Source organism: Lycium barbarum, chromosome 7 (assembly GCF_019175385.1).
Source record: "Lycium barbarum isolate Lr01 chromosome 7, ASM1917538v2, whole genome shotgun sequence".
Taxonomy (NCBI): Eukaryota; Viridiplantae; Streptophyta; class Magnoliopsida; order Solanales; family Solanaceae; genus Lycium; species Lycium barbarum.
In genome coordinates this window covers 94,280,869-94,294,315 of record NC_083343.1, presented here as the reverse complement: position 1 = coordinate 94,294,315, position 13,447 = coordinate 94,280,869, and the positions used below count along the sequence as shown (strand labels likewise).

General features: G+C 37.5%; 1 long non-coding RNA gene across 1 annotated transcript; it reads left to right on the top strand.

Moving 5' to 3' along the window:
• Positions 1-8,031: 8,031 nt before the first annotated feature.
• Positions 8,032-13,202, top strand: LOC132603581 (uncharacterized). The gene is made up of 2 exons (XR_009568421.1): positions 8,032-12,575; positions 12,614-13,202. It is a non-coding gene; the product is annotated as an uncharacterized LOC132603581 (long non-coding RNA).
• Positions 13,203-13,447: the final 245 nt, after the last annotated feature.

The following is a 13,447-nucleotide window of genomic DNA, read 5'->3' as shown; positions in this document are numbered from 1 at the left end:
GGTGAAAGATTGACCTTCTTCCATATTGGATGGAGCAGCCATTTCTAGGTGTTAACTTTTTAGAAAGTACCTGCTCTGTTACCAATTGATGTAGGCTATGCGTCCACTAAACAATGTATGGAGGGACCTGGTTGAGTACCAGTTCCCTTATGCAATGCAGTAAGTAAAGAAGACATTATTTTTACCGTGAAAAACTCCTTGCTCAAGGGATTACAAACCACGACCTACCCCAGTAGGATTACAACTCCACTACACGAGCAACTTCAGATTACAACCTATCGTAATCTTAGGAACTAACTCCCTAATCCCTCAACCCTTAGAATAACACTTATGTAACTTAGGAACTAAATCCCATAGTCCCTTAACCTTTGTAAAACACCAATTGCAAATTCCTCCACCTGACCAACTCTAGCCAAGGAAACTACGGTTGACTACCTCTAGCCAAACCCAACTAATACATCTTAGACTAAACTAGCCAAGGGTGCCACTTAAGACTGAAAGGTAAGCTGCCTAATAACTACTAAGAATTTGAAATACCTACAACAACTCTTATAAGAGAAGAGTAGGTTTACAAGTTAAAGCACATGAAACATAGCTTAAAACAAACTAAAAGAGTAAAGCATCTTCAATGTTGGAAACAGGTCCTTCAGTTTGTGATTAGCTTTTTTGAACACTTGGAGAGTCTTGTGACGGCTGCACCGTTTGGGTGATTTTTAGGCTTTTCCAAGTGATACACAATATGATGCAACATGTTGTATGTAGAGTGGGAAACATGTGGGAAGGATAAAGACCACTCATTCAATATTTGACCTAAAGCATGGGCCAGCTCAACTGTTGTACTTGTGTGTAGCGAGTAGCTCGGCTTTACAGCTTGTAATGACCCGTTTGGTCATTATAGCCCTTTCGATATTTTTGTCCTTTCCCGAGCAGTGATTAGCTCATTTTGACCCGAGGGAATTATTGGCATGCTTCCCGAGGTTTCTAGATCGGGATTCGGGTAACTTTTGTGAAATATAGGTTTAAATTGAAAAAGAGTTGACCCAAAGTTGACTCGGTCAACGAGAGCTCCGCTAGGAATTCCGAGGCCATAGGCGCGTTCGTAGCATATTTTTATGTGTGTCTATGTGTATGGTGTGTGAGTAGATGACCTCGCGAACTAGTCAGAAAATTGGATCAAATGGTGAAACTTGGAAAAAATAGCTGGCGTCTGGTGTCCTCTATAGCGGCACCAGGACCGCTGTAGCGGTGTGGTTGCCGCTGTAGCGGTAAGTGGAGTCTTGGCCTTGACCGCGGTAGCGGTCTGCCCAACCACTGGGGCGGTACCGCTGGAGCGGTCGACGAACAGTGTTAGAAGTTTAAAACCCTAGTCATTATTTCTATTTCGACTTGAGATCCTTGTGGAGGCGAATTGGAGGGTTTTCAAGCAATTCCTTCCCTAAGGTAGCATTCCTACCTTATTATGTTTCATTAACCTCTCTTAGTCATCTAGCATAATCTAGAATCCATAGAATCTATTGGGTCTTCAAATGGGTTCTTGAGTTAAGTTCTAAATCATTTTTGGTTCCTAGAATCTTCCTAAATAGTAAGATTAATGTTGAATATGCCTGGATATGTTGGGAACAAACTAGCTAGATTCCTATTTTCCATAAAAGGCTTAACATCAAAAGAAGGGTTTTATGGGTTTCATGTGAAGAAGGGTTAAAAATGAAATTGATTCTTAGATGATGTTTAATGATGAAATTGTTGTTGTTCATGCTAGATAATGTCATATCTAGGATTGTGAATCATTATTCTTCGATTCTAGAGTTGATTTTTATGAATTAAAGTTAGGGTTCTTAGATCCAAATTTGGGGGTTTTCATAATAATGATGATTTTGAGAATTAATTGAGTATTCCTATGATTAAAGTAATGGGTTTTGACCTTTTGGTATTGAACTTGGTATTTTGGTCATAAAATTCCTATTTTGCCCTTGGGACCTATTTTTCCTAAATTAAGGGTTGGAATTTAACCCGAATAGAAAGTAGCCAATATGGGTGTCATTATTCATGGTCTCTTACACAGAATTCATATGTGATAGAGTTTGATTTTTTGGAGATGCTTCGAAAAACGAAATAAGATTTGGGTTCGTGGCACCTGTTCGGCTGCCAGGTAGGTTATGGCTTCCCTTCGGTAGACTCCGGTTAGTTTCCCATATTTTTGCATTAGAAGGAACGGAGAATGCATGTGTAGGAAATTAGAGATTTGGGATGGAATCCTAGCATGGTACTGTTGTGTGACTTGTTTGTTCGGGTTTGTGGCCTGTAGATTCCTTAAGTTGTTTGATGTGGTTTTTATTAAATATCGGTGGATTTATGTGACTTGGGAGTAGCAGACGAAACTTATTTTTGTGCCTAATGATGAAAATTTCTCGTAATATGTGATTACTTATTGTGATTGAGTCTGAAATGAGTTGTGACGAGGGATTTTGAGTGTAGGGTGAGATTCGTGTTCTAAGCTGATAGGCTGATTTAATGAAGTGGTGATAATGTATACCGATTGATTGACCTGTTGTGTATTGGGACTAGCCACTCTGTTGTATTGTGTTTGACTGTTCTATTGTGTTGGCTTGATGCCATGAGTGTTGATAGAGATTAGATCCTGTTATCCGTCTTGGTTTAGATATATTATTAGCATACCCACTGTGGTATTTGTGGTTCGGATATATTGTTGGCGTACCCACTGTTGGTATTATGATGTAGATCAATTGTTGGCATACCCACTGTTGGTATTGTTATGTAGATACATTGTTGGCATACCCACTGTTGGTAATGTGATATTGATATATTATTGGCATACTCACTGTTGGTATTGTGATATAGATACATTGTTGGCATACCCACTGTTGGTATTGTGATGTTGATATATTGTTGGCATACCCACTGTTGGTATTGTGATATGATACATTATTAGCGTACCCCATTGTTGGTACCTGTGATATTGAGCTTAAGGTTGATACACGCATAGCACGCATTCTCATTCATTCTCATATGAATGCTTGAGTTTATTAAACATATATTATGATGTTCCGCTGTTATTTCTAAATATCTATTGGTTTAAATAAATCATCTTTATTAAACTGATGTGTATTCAATGAGAGGGTTCACCTATCAAGGTGGGAAAGGTAGGTGCCCGCGTGATCCTGAAATGGGTCGTGAAAAGTTAGTATCAGTGCTTAGGTTACCAGTCTACTAGGTATAAGATAAATATGTAGTAGATTCTCATGGAATGGTACGGAGACGTCTGTACCCATCCACAAGAGGCTATGAGGCATGTTAGGAAAACTCCCTTCATTATTTATATTCGTGCTACTTTGGTCGAATTAGTATCTCGGTAGGGTCCAATTGGTATCTAGGCGATTCCAATTGGTATCTATGTATTCTTGTTGTATTCTCCCTCGAATGGCAGAAACCCGTTCTAAATTCTGTGAAATCGATTTCGTATGTCGGGTTGCTATATGATAAGAAAAGTTGAGAGTAAGTACTAAAAGGACGATATTGTGAAAGAGCATAGAGAAGACAAATTCTTAAGGGGATTGGTATTGGTACTTGTTGTGTACATGGAATTGAGTCTTGATAAAGAGGATTTGGATAGAAAATTCTTGAGCACTAAGAAGGAAATAATTAGTATCTAGCATGCTTATGAGAATGTGTTTGTGACTATTACGAGAGTGAGAGTCTAGTAACCAAGAAACTGTTAAGACTTATGTCCAGTATCTGATTGAGGCTGAGAGCCTTTGTACTTGTTGTGTAGCTTCGGTGAGTTTTGTTATTTATCGGTGTTGTTATCTGGTTGAGTTAATGGTATAGTGGCTTGAATGGTTAGGTGTGTTTAGGTTCGACAATGGAGACGTTCTAATTTAGTGAATCAGAGATGAGGCTTAAACCTATTCGAGTTATATGGATCATTTTGGAATTCAAAATAAGGAATGGAATAAGGGAACCTTGGTAGAGGAAAGTGGGTCATTGTAGAGCAAGTATGCGCTTCGTTGGATTTAGAGTTTAGTCGGGTTAGACTCCAATGTGTTGTAAGAAACTCTAATGTGTAAAGTGTGTGGTGTGATTCTATCTCCAAGGTTGGTTCGGTAATGTGCAAGACTTATGATTGCGGTAATTGATTTAGTGGCTTCGAGAACTGGCTAGTATTAGTCGAGAGTGGCAAGAATTAGGTGCGCCCTTGGGAGTACTTGAATCTATTTGAATTGTGGTATTGTTGTCTAGTATGGAATAGACGAGCTTGTGATTGTTGTGTGGTTTTGAGAAAGTAAGTTTACAGAATGGGTAAGTGACAAGAAGTTGTGACCAGTGGCTGAGTGAGAAGTGAGATTTTAGATAACCAACATGTTGGATTTATCGGAAGTGGCTTGTGTGGTACCCCTTTTGATAGTTTCACAGTACTTTGCAGTGAATAAGTTAATGTGTGTATTAGAGAAAGGATTTGTAGAAATTCTTTGTATGTTATGGCTATCAGTGTTTCCGAAATGGGATCGTGTTGTGCTAAGTGTTTCATGTTATGAACAATATTGACGGAAAAACTTCAGATATTATGGGTCCGAAGTGATTATGCTTGTTAGCGTAAGGGATTATGAGATTTTGATGCTTTCAGAAGTATTATGGGTTATTTAGGTATTACAATGGAAAGTTTGATAGTTAAAAGATTGATTTATGAGTACATATGTCCTTAGTGTCAGAAAATTCGGGTTGTACTAGGTATGCGTATTGGGTAATGTTAAGGAATTTGAGGTTGCATTCACAAGATTTAGTTATCCGGTACCTTGAGAACAATTTGGATAAGTTTCAGCTTTTAGAGCCGAGAGCGGTAACTTATGGTTTGCTATGCGCAGTAAGGGTGTGATGGGTTTCGGATATTGGAATTAGTTTGTGTGATTACTGATATATTTTGAAATGGTGTGTTCATTTCGGGTCATTATGGTTTGAATGGAAATGGTTAGATCGAGTTTGTAACTCCAAGAGAACTTATGGGTTCCAAGTAAATCAGTTTAATAGATGTGATAAGGAACGCCTGACTTTTGAGGTTTGCTATTACTAGTCCTTGTGGTGTCTCACCAGAGTCAGCCTTTCGGTTAGTACAATGGGTTTAATGATAATGGTGGTGCTTCGAAGAGATTCTAGGATTGTGATAAGGCTCTGTTCTGATCATTGGATGTTGGCAAATCTTGCTCTACGCGGTACTCGATGGTACGTTCCTGGTAATGAGTTGAAGAGTTAAGACGACTTAAGATTGACCAAGTCTACTACGAGAAAGATAAGTTTCAAAGAAATAGCTTAGAGTTTTCTGGAAGAACTAGGATCCTCTTTTGGAAAGAGTAAGTCATGGTTTCGGTTTGTATTATGCACTTCTGAGAAATTGTGATTCAAGGGATGACTTGGAAAAAGGGTGAATCAAAAGGATTAGCTAGCTCGGAATATCTTACCAATTTGGAGTGTTTTATGATTTAGTTATGTCCAAAGGTTCGTGCTACTTGAATTTTGTATGTGAGATCCGTGTTTGTTTTAGAGGTATGGTAATTGGGTCTTTAGGCTAAGTGCGAGCGAGTTGCGATTTGGGTTTGCTTTTGTCATAAGAGTTTCGTATTGGTTGTGATATGATTTCCTTGGTTACCGTAAGCTTGGCCTACTCTCGTTCTTTGCTCGAGGACGAGCGATTATTTAATTAGTATCTGATGTAACGATCTGTTTTGTCGTTATAGCCCTTTCGGTATTTTCTCCCTTTCCCGAGTTGTGATTAGCCATTTTGACCCGAGGGAACCGTTGGCACGCTTCCCGAGGTGTCTAGATCGGGATTCAGACAACTTTTGTGAAATATAGGTTTAAAGTGAAAAAGAGTTGACCCAAAGTTGACTCGGTCAACGAGAGCTCTGTTGAGAATTCCGAGGCCACGGGCCCGTTAGTAGCGTGTTTTTATGTGTATCTATGTGTATGGTATGTGAGCAGATGGCCTCGACAACTAGTCGGAAAATCGGATCAACTGGTGAAACTTGGGAAAAATTGCTAGTGTCTGGTGTCCACTGTAACGGCACCAGGACCGCTGTAGCGGTGTGGTTGCCGCTACAGCGGTAAGTGGAGTCCTGGCCTTGACCGCTGTAGCGGTCTGCCCAACCACTAGGGCGATACCGCTGGAGCGGTCGACGAGCAGTGTTATAAGTTTAAAACCCTAGTCATTATTTCTATTCCGACTTGAGAGCCTAGTGGAGGCGAATTGGAGGGTTTTCAAGCAATTCCTTCCCTAAGGTAACATTCCTACCTTATTATGTTTCATTAACCTCTCTTAGTCATCTAGCATAATCTAGAATCCACAGAATCTATTGGGTCTTCAAATGGGTTCTTGAGTTAAGTTCTAAATCATTTTTGGTTCCTAGAATCTTCCTAAATAGTAAGATTAATGTTGAATATGCCTGAATATGTTGGGAACAAACTAGCTAGATTCCTATTTTCCATAAAAAGGCTTAATATCAAAAGAAGGGTTTTTATGGGTTTCATGTGAAGAACGGTTAAAAACGAAATTGATTATTAGATGATGTTTAATGATGAAATTGTTGTTGTTCATGCTAGATAATGTCATATCTAGGCCTGTGAATCATTAATATTCGATTCTAGTGTTGATTTTCATGAATTAAAGTTAGGGTTCTTAGATCCAAATTTGGGGGTTTTCATAATAATGATGATTTTGAGAATTAATTGAGTATTCCTATGATTAAAATAATGGGTTTTGACCTTTTGGTATTGAAATTGGTATTTTGGTCATAAAATTCCTATTTTGCCCTTGGGACCTATTTTTCCTAAATTAAGGGTTAGAATTTGACCCGAATAGAAAGTAGTCAATATGGGTGTCATTATTCATGGTCTCTTACACAGAATTCATATGTGATAGATTTTGATTTTTTGGAGACGCTTCGAAAAACGAAACAAGATGTGGGTTCGTGGCACCTGTTCGGCTGCCAGGTAGGTTATGGCTTCCCTTCGACAGACTCCGGTTAGTTTCCCATATTTTTGTATTAGAAGGAACGGAAAATGCATGTGTAGGAAATCGGAGATTTGGGATGGAATCCTAGGATGGTACTGTTGTGTGACTTGTTTGTTCGGGCTTGTGGCCTGTAGATTCCTTAAGTTGTTTGATGTGGTTTTTATTGAATATCGGTGAATTTATGTGACTTGGGAGTAGTGGACGAAACTTATTTTTGTGCCTAATGATGAAAATTTCCCATAATATGTGATTACTTGTGTTATGCCATTAATAGTGAATCTAGTGGATAAATAGGAGGACAAAATGAACCAACGATTGTGATTGAGTCCTAAATGAGTTGTGGCGAGGGATTTTGAGTGTAGGGTGTTGACACCCAATTTTGGCCCTCTTTTTTCGTTTAATTAATTCCATTATGCTTCTCAGTCCTGAAAATTCGCCAGAATGAGTTTGGAATATTTTCATTAATTATTACGCTATTTTTCGAGATATATTTCTCTAAAGTTAAGAAAGAACATTCTTATTGTTTCTTAAAAATTATCAAATACCGTATTTTTAATTATAAAATTACTAAACATCGTTCTTTACAATTAAATCACTCAAAAATAGTATTGATATTCGTATATCAATATTGGCGTTGATATTTTTCCTTTGATCCTATTTATTACTATGTTAATCATCGTTTATTCTACTTCAAACTAAATACGTATGTCAAATTACTTGTATTATAATTTTCATATGTACACATTTTTTGAGAAATAATTAGGACAAAGAAGTATATTTTATTAAATTTTATGAAAAAGAATGGGGAAATTCGGATTTACTCTACTATATTTGAAATATTTTAATTCATCAACTAACCGTTTGGGCCAAATAACCCCATTCCAACTTCAATTCACAGCAGCCCAACACTTAACCCAAAACGTCCAGGCCACTATCACCAACCCAAACCGCTCCAGCCCAAAAACCGACCCGAACTGACCCGACCCAACACCTAAACTAAAACCCCTAACTCTTTCTACTCTAATCAGAACCTAACAGCCCTAAACCAAATGATCCCTACGCTCCTCTTCAACCAAACGACCCAAGTATTCTTCACCCAAATTCAATGGAAATCTGAAATCCCTAACTAGCCATATTCCACAAAATCCGCCTGTTGTTCACCTCTCACGTCAGGTCACATACCTCTTCTCCTTCCTCACACTCCATCTCTGAAGCTTGCAGGCTCCATGTGCGATTTCAGCAGATTTCAGGGTAAGTCCCATCCCCATTCTTCATCATCTCCTCTGTCAGAAACGTCTCTGAAGATTTTCCCACTTCTTGTTTGAATTTCGAATTCTTGGCTTCCTTGAGAAGCTGTTGAGCTCCTAAATCTGGCTATAAATACAACCCTTTAGCTTTGTGTTGAAATAAGTTTTTGAAGGGTAGAAAATCCCCTTTACGTTGATAGGTTCAAGTGTTGGAAATTCCTTTTGAATAACCCAAAAAAAAATTTCATCTGTTTTCTTAAAGAAAAAAAAAATCTCTCTTTTAACTTTAAGTTTGCTTTTTGTCGAATTCTTGGGTGGTTCTCGGCTCTTCAAGAGGATTCGGAGACTCGAGACAACAACAAGCCTCAGTTCGCTGTCACGAAGAAGGTAATCATATATTTTTTTTACTTCGTTTTTTTTCAATTGTGTAGGAGAAAAATGTAGTTTTGTTCAAGTATTTCCTCGTCGTTTGTTTGGTTTGGTTGGTCGGAATGTGTCCTCTCCTCGTTTGTTGTAAATTAGTGTAAGTGGACTAATTTCGTCGAATATGTGTTCAACCTCGTCGCTGCTTGTCTTGGCATTTTCCATATATTTCTTTAGTTCTGTCACTTCTGAATTTATTTAGTTATAATCTTGTTAGAGTCAAATAAATAATTTACTTTCTCCCATATGTTAAGTATATTCGCCGTTTCTTTTAGTTTCGAAACTAGGTCAGTTTAAGGTCGGGTAAAACTAATGACGAGGATTAAAGTGTGTTTAAATTTAATGTGGACACTGTTTGGTATAATTATTAGGATGTGTTAGCTTCAGTTTCCTTCTATTATGATCAAAGTGTGTGTTTAAATTTAATGTGGACACCACCAAAATGGTTTTTTTTTACACCCGAAAGAGTAGAAACACTTAGAAACTCGGCTAAGCCTTGAGTTTTGAGGAAGTTTCTTACTCGTAGTTAAATTTTTAAAGTCTTCCGATTCGTCGGAATAGTCGATTTTGTGTGAAAGAGTGTTCCTCGTCAACTCTTGTCGCCCCCTGTCGTTGCTCGACAAAAAGGTAATTTTTAAAGTCCCTTTCTTTTAATTTCCGCCTTAATCATGTGTTAGTATGTGTTAAATATGGTTGCTGTTTATTTGCTTCTATTTGAAATAGATTAGTTTAAAATTGTGTAACGTTAACTACGTTTTAGCTTAAGGATAAGGATTAAGGTATGTGCTTAAGGTTGTATACTGGTTTGGTATAGCTTGACTCTAGTTTTGATAAGCATTGGTTGATGTAGAGGCGAAAACTTAGTATGTGAATTAGCTGTTTAAGTTTTCCTCTATTCGTTCTCTATTTGCTCTATGTGTTCATTCAACCTGCAAGTTTTAGCTCTGTAACCTCTTATTTGCAATATCTTTAATTGGGAGATAATGATATATGGTTGAATTGGTTAACTTTGAGAATTAGGTTCGAGTTTATCAAATGCTTTTTTTTTCTTCAGTTCTTTGTGATGAATATCGTTTGCTTAATGTTAGTCAACTGTGATATTTTGCTTCTGCCTTTAGTTCTCTCATTCACCTAGAAGCTATAGGATTAAGAAAGTAATGCTCTCACAAGTAGTTTGCTGGTCTTCCTAACTTAATCCAATAATGTTAAGTTGATTGCTCGGCCCCTTTCATGTTAGAACATGATTTCCTTTGGGGTGTTTCTAATTCTGTTTTAGCCGTATAAGAACCAGATTTAATCATCTTTGCTTATAAGTTGAATCATCTTCTCTGTTTGGATTGCCCTTCTATTTCCTTCTATTTTCACCCTCTTTTCTTTAACATAAGAAGAGGCAGGATAAGAGTGTTTCTTTAACGTATTAATTATGTTGGTTACAAGCTCATATGAACTGGAAGTTGCTTCAAAATTGAGTGGCTGTTTGGTTGATAGCTTGAATGATTTAGTTAGAACAACACAATAGACCATTTATTATTAGCTTCCAACTATGTTCAGATACTGATTTCCATCTCAGAATAAATTTTCATACTTCATTAATAGCGATTGGCTTAACTAGTTTAAGATTAACCACAAAGGGAAATCAGTTGTATTAGGTGGTTGTTTTGTTTAAGTTTATTTCCAGTAGCTAAACATCGAGCCTAGATAATCTCTAAATGTGTGCTGCTGCTGTACTGTTCCCACATTATATTAACACTCACCCTATTTGAATATGAATCTTCAGAGTTACTGTTTAGGTGTTATATTGTGTAATATTTCCTTTGTTTCCAAAAAATCATGACTGAGTTTCCTAACATCCTTAGCTGCTAGATGTAGCCATGTAATGGTCATATCCAGTTTCTCCTTAAGAACAGTTTTAATAATCTAAGCATGAATTGATTCAGGATCTCTCTCAATTTTCTTCTCTGTTTGGTTAAGTTTTTTTTAGAACCTCAAGTACTATTTTCCAAACTCTTCTTTAATTGAATCTGGAATGTGCACTCAGTTTACAATGAGTCACCCTCCCTTTTAGAATAGATTTGTCAAAAGCTTTCAATTTAGGTGCACTAGCAGTGATTAGCTAACATGATCCTTACCCATTTTCTTGGAATTATTATACAAAGGTGATGTGCCAGCTTTGTTCACTTTTAGTGACTTTACCTTTTGTGTACTTAATCCAAGTATAATCTTTCTAATCCTCAAAAAGATTTTGCTTTGAGTTTTGAGATGTCTCTTATAGCTGGATCCTGTCTGAATATGTTCAGTTCTTCTTCTCTGCCTTCTATGAACTGCTTGGGTACTATATTGGAAGATTAACTCAATATTTTTAGCAACACTTAGTGTGTAGAGTGCCTTATGTTATATGTGTGTTATGGCTAGCTTTTAAGTTCATCTTTCTTGAGGTACTATGTTTCCTTTTGTTAGCCTGAATCTCTTAGGTTTGATTCCTTGTGTGATGTTTATGACCAGTCTTGAAGTTTTCCTTTTAAGTCATGTTGTGTTAGTTGGTATAGTCACTTTCTGGAAGTCATTAAGGGACTGATTTACAGAGGCTCGTTAATCCCAAAATCTCAACTTTGAAAGATAATACTTTGTTTCTTATAATTTATAGTTTCTAAATACTTGGGTCGTATCATGGAACTGCTTTCTATGCTCATCCACTCTTAAAACCCAAATCTTAACCCTTCTTTGACATATTGATTCGGGAAAGTTTATATATTTACTCAGCAAGTGTGGAATGCCTCATATTCAAGTAGTTATTATTTCTTTTCTTCTGCTAAATCCTTTGGCTGCTGGATACTAATTCTTCTTCACCCTTCCTCTTCTTTGCATGACTTGGGGAGTTTCAAACCTCAAATGATATCGCATATCTGAGGAAGACATGCTGTTTATTTGATGTGCTTATTGCTGAGTTTTGCTTGAGGCTAAAGTTGCCACGTTTAGAGTCATTAGCTACTGCATTTAGGGCACTGCTCTTGCTACCTTTTGAGCAAGCTACTGCTCAGTGTTGATTATTGAAATGAGCTGCATTCTGAGGCAATTCGAGGAAAAGATATTGCTGATATGTTTGTTGCAATTTTGTTATCATGTTGGCTGCCATGAGTTGCTATATTCTTGACCATTTGCACCGCCTTTGGGATTTATTAACTGCGGCATTTTGGTGGTTCAGTGCTGCTGAGTTTCTGCTGCAATTTGGGGCCATTTGTTGCTTCATTTTTGGCCATTTACACCTCAGTTTGGGACTGATTTAGTGCCAGTATTTTTGTTGAAAGTTCACTGTATTTTGGGGTTGAAAAATGCCATCTTTGAGTGATTTAGTTGCTGCGCAATGGCTGCACTAAAGGGCTGAGTTTTCGTTCTATTTTGAGGCTCATTCGGGGTTGAAACTGCTGCTATATTTAGCTAGTTGTTGAGATTTTGAGCCAAGTTTTGGGCAGCTTTGAGGTCATAGGCTGTTGGTTATTAAAGACAAACAGTTGCTGCATTTTTTAGCTGAAACGCTGCTGTGTTCTTGGCTGTTTGCTGCTGTATTTTGAGACTTGTTGAGTTGCTGCGTTGTTGAGCTTATCGTTGTTGGAATCTTGGACCAGCCTGTGGCTTCATGTTGGCGAAAAATAGCTGCTGCTATACTAAAAGACACAACTGCTATATCTTTGAAATGTTATTTTGAGGGGTTGGCATCTACCTCTACCTCAATGCCCATTATGAGTTAATGTCTTGTTTGCTACATGCTTGCTATGGCATATTGTAGAATTGCTGCTGTTAAGTTTGAGGTCAAAAATTGTTGCCCTATGAGTGATTGAGTTGCTGCCCTGTTAATATATATATATATATATATATATAATGAGCAGGTGCTTCATTCATCCGAACATATATATATAATGAGCAGGTGCTTCATTCATCCGAACAGACTGCTACACTTGAAATATTCACTGATAAGAATATATACTACACTGGGGCGGATGAAAAAAACATTAATTTGAGGCCGTCTTTGTCCGAAAAGGTTATCCCTCAGTTTAGGTGTTGATGACCTCATAGTAGTATCACGAGGTAGGAATGAACATGCGTTTGGCGAGGCAACTAGAATGGCCACTAGTCTGCAGCCAAGACATGTTTCGGATTCCTTTGCCATACTCGGAACCGTGAGTCTGAGCCTCCGTAATCAAAGCTCTCAAAGTTTGATACGAGTCCGCGGGATATTATTTATGTTCCTAAACGTCACCCTACGGGGTGGCGTAATCATTTTTTCTAACATTTTCCTTTCATATTTTTTGCGAGGACAAATAACGCGAGGCAGTAGAACAAAGATGTACCAAAAGTTGGAAGTGAAGAAATTTGGAAGCACGGCATGTTTGGCCGAAGAACTAGAAACGGGGCAAATAGGGCTCAAGTCTTAAACCTTATTTATTTCTATCTAAATTTATGTATCCAAGTATTACATATGTATATTTGGATCTATAACAAATTGCTAACTTATTTACTTTGGTTTTCCTTCTTAATCCAGTTGAAACTCGAAGCTTGCCAATTTGGTATTTCGCTATTAGTTAAAGTTAAGATTGATTTAATTTTGTATTATTACTAGTGTTGAGTTAATGGCAGGTCTAAACTATAACGAATCAATTCTCGAGCAAGAACAAATGGTTTCTCTATCATTGTGGCCCAAATAATTGGCCCAAAGGTATTCTCTCGTAAACAATAATTCCTTTAATCATATATATTACTC